A 7,494-nucleotide genomic window follows, 5' to 3' on the forward strand; every position below is an offset into this window, starting at 1 on the left:
GCTTCCAGGGCCTCACTGGGTTCCAAGGCAGAAACTCCCTTAAGCTCAGGTCTTCTTTCCCCTTGTCCTGGTCTTGCTGACTTCACTTGATCTTTAGTCCTCTTTCCTCAAATCCCACCCTTTCCTGATCCTGGATTCATTTTCTTCTTGATCTCAGTTTTTGTGCTCCACCCCTCCTCAATTCCAATTTTTCTCTGTCCTTCCAAATCCTCTTTTACTCTGCCTCTCTCCCACAGCCTACTCCTGAATCCTCACCATTTAACCTGGCCCTTCTTTCTTCCTACTACTGTGATCCCAGGTCTTCTCTACATGAGGGGTGAGAGAGAAAGCAAGGGGAAGAAGAGCAAGGGACAGGCCTAGATGAGCATGTTTTGTCCCCCCCGCCCCCCCTCAGCAAACTTATAATTTTTTGCTGTCATTGACCTTGGAGATTATCCAGTTTTTAAATATCCCAGCGTACCCAGCAAACGTACGTGCCTTTCTCTCACCTAGTCTCTCTGCTTCTGGGTCTTTGGGTGACATAGTAGCTGGAGGAAGTCAGGAAGAGTCAGAGCAGAATCTGTGAACATTTGCTCACCAACGGGCCCTCCATTGGTCTTCATCCCTACATCCACGACTTTTTTATTTTGTAAAAAAAAAAAACTGTGTGTGGGATATAGATAGCCACAGTATGGCCTCCGAGCACAAAATAGTTCCCAAGCCCCACTTTAATTTTTATCTGCCTTGGGCCATGGTCATTACACAAAGACGAGCCCCACTCCACAGGGAATATGTTCCCCCTTATTCTTCCCTGAAGAGGGCAATGCTTTCTTCAGTTCCAGGCCAGCGGTGATATATCTGTAAGCCCTTGAAGCAGCGGCATAGCCATAGGTGGGCCCAGGCCCATCCACTTTGGGCTCAGGTTCACCCAAAATTCTTGTGCATTTGATATTGGCTGGTGAAGATTCCCAAGCCCCACCAACTGTTGGGGTCCTCCGGCAGCAAGAACAGCTCCTTTTCCTATTTGCTTCAGCCAATGGCAATTTGGTCTACATGCTGCCCTCTCCTTGCCACACATGCTCAGTTTTCATGCATGCATGAAAACCAGGAATGCATATGGGGGTGGGGCAGTGGCAGCATGTGGACAGTGCCACCAGTTGGAGCAAGAAGGAGAGGGAGCTGTTCGTGCTGCCAGAGGACCCCGGCAGCTGGTGGGGCTTGGGGATCCCCACCAGCACAGGTACTTACCATAATGTTTTGAGCTGGCATGGGGGGGGGGGGGGGGGGTTGTGGAGACTACAGTACATGTGCCTACCCAGTTTGCTCAGTTTTTTTTTTTTTTACATTTGTACCCCGCGCTTTCCCACTCATGGCAGGCTCAATGCGGCTTACATGGGGCAATGGAGAGTTAAGTGACTTGCCCAGAGTCACAAGGAGCTGCCTGTGCCGGGAATCGAACTCAGTTCCTCAGTTCCCCAGGACCAAAGTCCACCACCCTAACCACTAGGCCACTCCTCCACAGTTTAGGTCAGTGGCATACCAAGGGTGGGGCGGTCTGCCCCTGATGCACGCTGCAGGAGGGGTGCAGGGAGCATCCGCGCAGCTGTCAGATCCACTGGTACCCTGCTCCCTCTGCTGTTACTTCCTGTTCCTGGGCAGAGGAAGCAGGGAACCAGCGGAGCCAACAGCCGCGCGGCTGCTCCCAGCAGGTAGTAAGAATGCACCTGGGGGAGGGGGGCTTGGAGGTGATGCATCATGGGGGGGACGCTGCACCTGGGGGGCTGCTGCACCCGGGAGGGGGGGTGCGTAGTGGCGATCCGCCCCAGGTGGCAGCCAACCAAGGAACGCCGCGTGCTTGGCTATGCCTGTGCCTTAAAGGGTAACTCTATAGCAGGGTGCTTGGTAGGAGCCTATTCTATAAAAGAAAGTAGAAGCCTGCTTTCCTTTATAGAATATTAGCTTAACTGGGTTTAAATGCTCCTATACAATCAGGCACGAGCACTTATGCCAGCTACAGAAACAGTGCAACTGCGGGCCCTAAATGCCAAAATACACATGTACTTGATAGTATTTTATAAGGTACATGTGTAAGTGTGCATCCTTCCCATGCTCCATCCATGTGTACACCCCCTGCATATTTGCACTATGCAAGATACACACGTATTTACAGAATAGTACTTAGGTGAAATATTGGCAGATATGTATGTATGTGCACACATTCGGGCATATATGCTAGTACACTATAAATTTATGCATGTGATGGGCATGTAAATGGTAGCACCTGTTACAGAATTGCGGTGCTGGAGTCCAAGGCATTTGCCCTAGTTGCCTCCCTCAGTGCCAACTCTGATGTCCACTGATGGGGTTAATATACACAATTGATGGCAGCCACTTGAGAGTCAAGATCAGTCATTGGTGGGAGTCAAACTGGGGACTATTTGGAAGGTACCAGACTCTAGACCATTCACTAGATACCTCCTCATGGTTTTTTTGCACTTTCCAGGGTGTCTATCCTGTTGTAGATTTTGGCATCTTCTGCAACCCTTTCCTGCTAGTTCTCAATATCTCTTATGAATGGGAATGGGACTTGATATACCACCTTTCTGTGGTTTTTGCAACTACATTCAAAATGGTTTACATAGTATATACAGATACATATTTGTACCTGGGGCAATGGAGGGTTAAGTGACTTGCCCAGAGTCACAAGGAGCTGCAGTGGGAATTGAACCCAGTTTCCCAGGATCAAAAATCCGCTGAACTAACCACTAGGCTACTCCTCCACATGTTGAACAGAACTTGGCCAATGGTCAGAACCTGTCACGCTATACATAATACCCCTTTTCCTCAAAGTGAACCTCATTTACCACTACCCTTTATCACCTCCCACTCAACAAGTTTCTAACCAGGTCAGTCATTTGGGGGGCTATACCAATGGCACTTTGACCTTGTGCAGAACTGTGTCACTAGTTCAAGAGAGTACACTTTTGGGCTTGGTGATTAGCTCTGCATTTATATAAGGTGGGATATTATCCGTGATTATATTTGGAAAGCTAGAGACTTATGCAACATCCAACAGAAGACTCCTGAGGCAGGCCTTTATGGTCGAAACATGGTTCATGTTGAGTCATTGGATGTTTTAATAAACCACTTACACGCTGGACGTTGTCTAGCTTCCACCTTTTTGTGTCACCTTCGCTGTGTTTGGCACATCTGTGCGATTGCAAGGGTTCCTGTTCATCTGTCTTGTTTGTCAAACTGTGTCAAAGGCCATGATGAAATCCAAGTGCACTCCAACTAGTGCTCTCTGCTGATTCAACTGCCTAGTCCCAGTCAAAGAAATTGATCATATTCATGACAAGACTACTACTACTTATCATTTCTATAGCGCTACAAGGCATGCGCAGCACTGTACACCAAACACAAAAAGACAGTTGCTGCTCAAAAAGCTTACAATCTAGATAAGACAGGTAAACAGACAGAACAATAAGGGTAAGGGAATAAAGAGGTGAGGATAAAAGGACAGGGCAAATGAGTAGTGGTTAGGAGTCAAAAGCAGTGGTAAAGAGGGGGGCTTTAAGTTTGGACTTGAAAACGGCCAAAGACGGGGCTAGATGTACAGGCTCAGGTAGTCTATTCCAGGCGTGAGGTGCAGCAAGATAAAAGGAACAGAGTCTGGAATTAGCAGTAGAGGAGAAGGGGACAGATAAGAGAGATTTATCTACAGCACGGAGTACCCCGGGGGGGGCGTAGGGAGAGACAAGAGTGGAGAGGTACTGGGGAGCGGCAGAGTGAATGCACTTATAGGTGAATAAGAGAAGTTTGAATTGAATGCGTAAACGGATAGGGAGCCAGTGAAGTGACTTAAGGAGAGGGCTAATGTGAGCATAGCGACTTGGGCGGAAAATGAGTCGCACAGCAGAGTTTTGGACTGATTGAAGAGGAGATAGATGGCTAAGAGGTAGGCCGGTGAGAAGCAGGTTACAATAATCAAGATGAGAGGTGATAAGAGTGTGGATAAGGGTTCTGGTAGAGTGCTCAGAGATGAAGGGACGGATTTTGCTGATGTTATAGAGAAAGAAACGACAAGTTTTGGCAATCTGCTGAATGTGAGCAGAGAAGGAGAGAGAGGAGTCAAAGATGACCCCAACGTTACGAGCTGATGAGACAGGGAGAATGATAGTGCCATCCACAGAAATAGAGAAAGGGGGGAGAGGAGAGGTAGGTTTGGGGGGAAACTAGGTTTAACCAGACTACCTCTGGTTAAACCATTCTACTTCAAATTCTTTAAGACACTGGAACTATCCATACTGAGTAGTCCAGCAGTACAAGGGTATTGGGTGCCCAACTGAACCTTCAGGTTTATGCCCTCCTCAATTAACTTTTGGGCCTCTAATATACCCCCCTTCAAAGATATTAATCTTTTAAATATTAAACTTTGTTATGTGTGCACGCTTATGTGTATTACACACACAAATAGTGAGGACAATTTCCAAAAGTCATCTACCCAGTCAATTTCCCTCCTTTCTTGCAGGTAAAATACACATTGATGGTTGAGTTTCTGTGGCTGTCAGAATCTATTGTTTTGCTTTGTGTTTAGCTGTTTTTTGCAGCGTCCCAGAAGATGTTGCCCTAGGCAACTGCCTTGTCTTGCCTAATGATTGGTGCCCCGTGGAAAGCACAGAATCAAGGCCCTTATCCACATAGAATGGCATATTTATAGTTGCCTAGGGTGGTACAATTTTAATGGCAGCAACACAGGCGCCTGGTAGCCCCAGCCATGATAAACCCCACCTCCCTCACACTGCCACCCGCACTACTGCTGCTGATCTCAGCAGAAAAACAACAGAAAACAGTCATGGGGCCTCAGCCTATATGAACGCAGCTTCTGATTGCACCCTCATTGACACAGACTTCTTGTTTGGGAGGAGGTGGTTCCAGTAGACTTCCAGTTACGCACATAGAGGCTGAAGATTGTTTTGCTACTGCTGGTCCCTAGGCAAACAAAAGATGTTGAGGGTGGGTAAGGGAGAGAAGAAAAGAGATGCTGGATGAAAGCGGGAGGGGGGGGGGTACAGGAGGAAAATGCTAGATGGAAGGGGAACAGAAAGGGGAAATTCTGGATGGAAGGGATATTGGAGAGAGATGCTTCATGGAAGAGACAGAGGAGAAATGTTGGATGGAAGGAGGGGGGATTGGAAGAGAGCAAGAAGATACTGGATGGAAGGGGAGGGACAGAGAAAGGAGAAATGATGGATTAAAGAAGGAAGAAGTTAAAGTTAGTGAAAGATTGGGAAAGAAGAGGAAGGGTGAGAGAAAAAGATGGAAAGCTGTAGGAAGATGCAGTAAAAAGAGAGAAAGTGAAGACCGGATAGCAAGAATGGATTAAATCTGGATTGCAAGGCAGAAAAATAAATGGAAGAAAGCTGAAAGGAGGAGATTAACATTGAGAGGGATGTAGTGGAGGATGTGAAGAGCGAAGGAGAGAGAAAAATGACAAAGGGACAGGAAGCCCTGACGAGAGTTAACAGAAGAAAGAGAAAAGCAGAAAGCAAACCATTAGAAAAATTAAATGGCCAGACAACAAAAGTAGAAAAAAGAATTTTATTTTTAATTTAGGATAAAATAGTGTGGTAACCATGTTAGTCCACTCTAAAGGTAATTAAAAAAAATAAAACTGGCTATTAGAGAATTGCCGTATACTTAATCCTTTAAAATCAGTTGCAGCTGGACTTAGTGGCAGGTCTAACTCTCTTTCCCTGGCTCCAATACTGAATGGTCTTCCTATTGCTCTTGTGCGCCAATTTAAATATTTAGGCGTTATAATTGACAGTGCATTAACATTTGAGTCCCAGGTGCTGACCTGGTGAAAACCTGTTTTTGGGACCTATGACTGTTTTGATGTGTCTGTCCATTTCTTGATGAGCACGCAGACAAAACATTACTGTATGCACTTATAACCTCAAGATTGGACTAGTCTATGCAGGTCTTCCTCATTACATTCTGAGGAGACTACAAAGAATACAAAATACTGCTGTTACACTTTTTTTCCCCAAGGCTTCCAGGCGTGATCATGTTTCTCCTCTTCTCCGGAAATACAATTGGCTACCTGTAGCCTATCATATCTGCTTTGTGGGATTAACTTTAGCATACAAAGTGCTTCATAATGGTATCCCTTCCTATCTGGCCTCATTATCTTTCTCACCCCTGAATATTGTGTGCTTTCTATGATGGTCATCTCAATCTCCTTCCAATTCATCTCACTCATCTTGAGGCAACATGCCTTGCTCCAATCCTTTGGAATCCATTGCCCTTGAACCTAGTCTGCACTGAAGTCTCTTTCTTCAAGTTTAAATCTGGACTTAAGACACACATATTTGAGCAAGCTTTTTCTAGTTAGTTTTTACTATAGTTGTATTTGTAGCATCCGTGATTCAGGTATGCTTGGGGTAAATGGCATAATCCCCTTCTTTGCTCTCTTCTTTGCTATATTTTCTAAGGGTAGTATATTAAACTAAATAATCCATAACCCATAAAACTTGAACTTAAGGTGATTAATCTTTTTATTGGACTAAGTTCACTTGTTGACTAACGTTTGGAGGTCAAAACCTCCTTCCTCAGATCAGGACAGAATAGAGATTCTTTCATGTTAATTTTCAAAAAATTAATGGAGAATGGCAGGGGTGGGTGGGAGTTCACTGTGGAAGGGTGGGTAGGGCAGGGACAGCCTGATGAAAGTTTACCTAGAGCATCAGATATCCTTGGGTCAGCCCTGCAGGAATGAATTACTAGAGCACTAGTTTTACATAAATCTACAGGTCAACATTTTTTTAATAAACCCCAGCTGTAGCATTTAAAACTTTCAAGCATATTCAGAACTGCTATATGTATAGCAGCAGTGCTGAATGTATGTATAGCCACTGGGGTGTACAGACAACAGCAATATTCAACTACTATTCATACAGCCAAGCAGCTTAGGATAGGACAGTTTGTAGAAAAAAAGTGGGCGCCTACCTGCTTACATTTAAGGTGCAAACACTTGAACTAGTCCTCTATCTTGTGTAAATTCCTGCACCTAGTTGTGTGCTAGAAGGTATTATAGTGTTCTATAATTTATATGCATACCTGTACACCCTGCTCATGCATTGCCCAAACTTCGCCCATGTATACGCCCAATGGCAAAGGATATACCATCAAATCATGTTGTAATTGTCTATTGCCTATTTCCGTATTACTCTTGCTGTGCACTGGTTTGGGTGAATTTCTACAAAAAGGCGTAAATATATCCACAAAAATAAGTAAATACATAAATAAATAAATAACTGGATAGAGACTTATCTGAATAGCAGCCACCACTGTAAGGATAAGTGTCTTTATATACTGAGCTGATACTGGTCGTGTTGTTGTACTGAAGAACAGATATTCTTTGACTCTGAAATGAGTTATCCATTTCCAACATGTTTTTCTCTGTGTAGTTTTCTCACACCAATTTGTTTTTCTACATCATCAATTTAGTCA

This window comes from Microcaecilia unicolor, chromosome 4 (assembly GCF_901765095.1).
Source record: "Microcaecilia unicolor chromosome 4, aMicUni1.1, whole genome shotgun sequence".
NCBI classification, from domain to species: domain Eukaryota; kingdom Metazoa; phylum Chordata; class Amphibia; order Gymnophiona; family Siphonopidae; genus Microcaecilia; species Microcaecilia unicolor.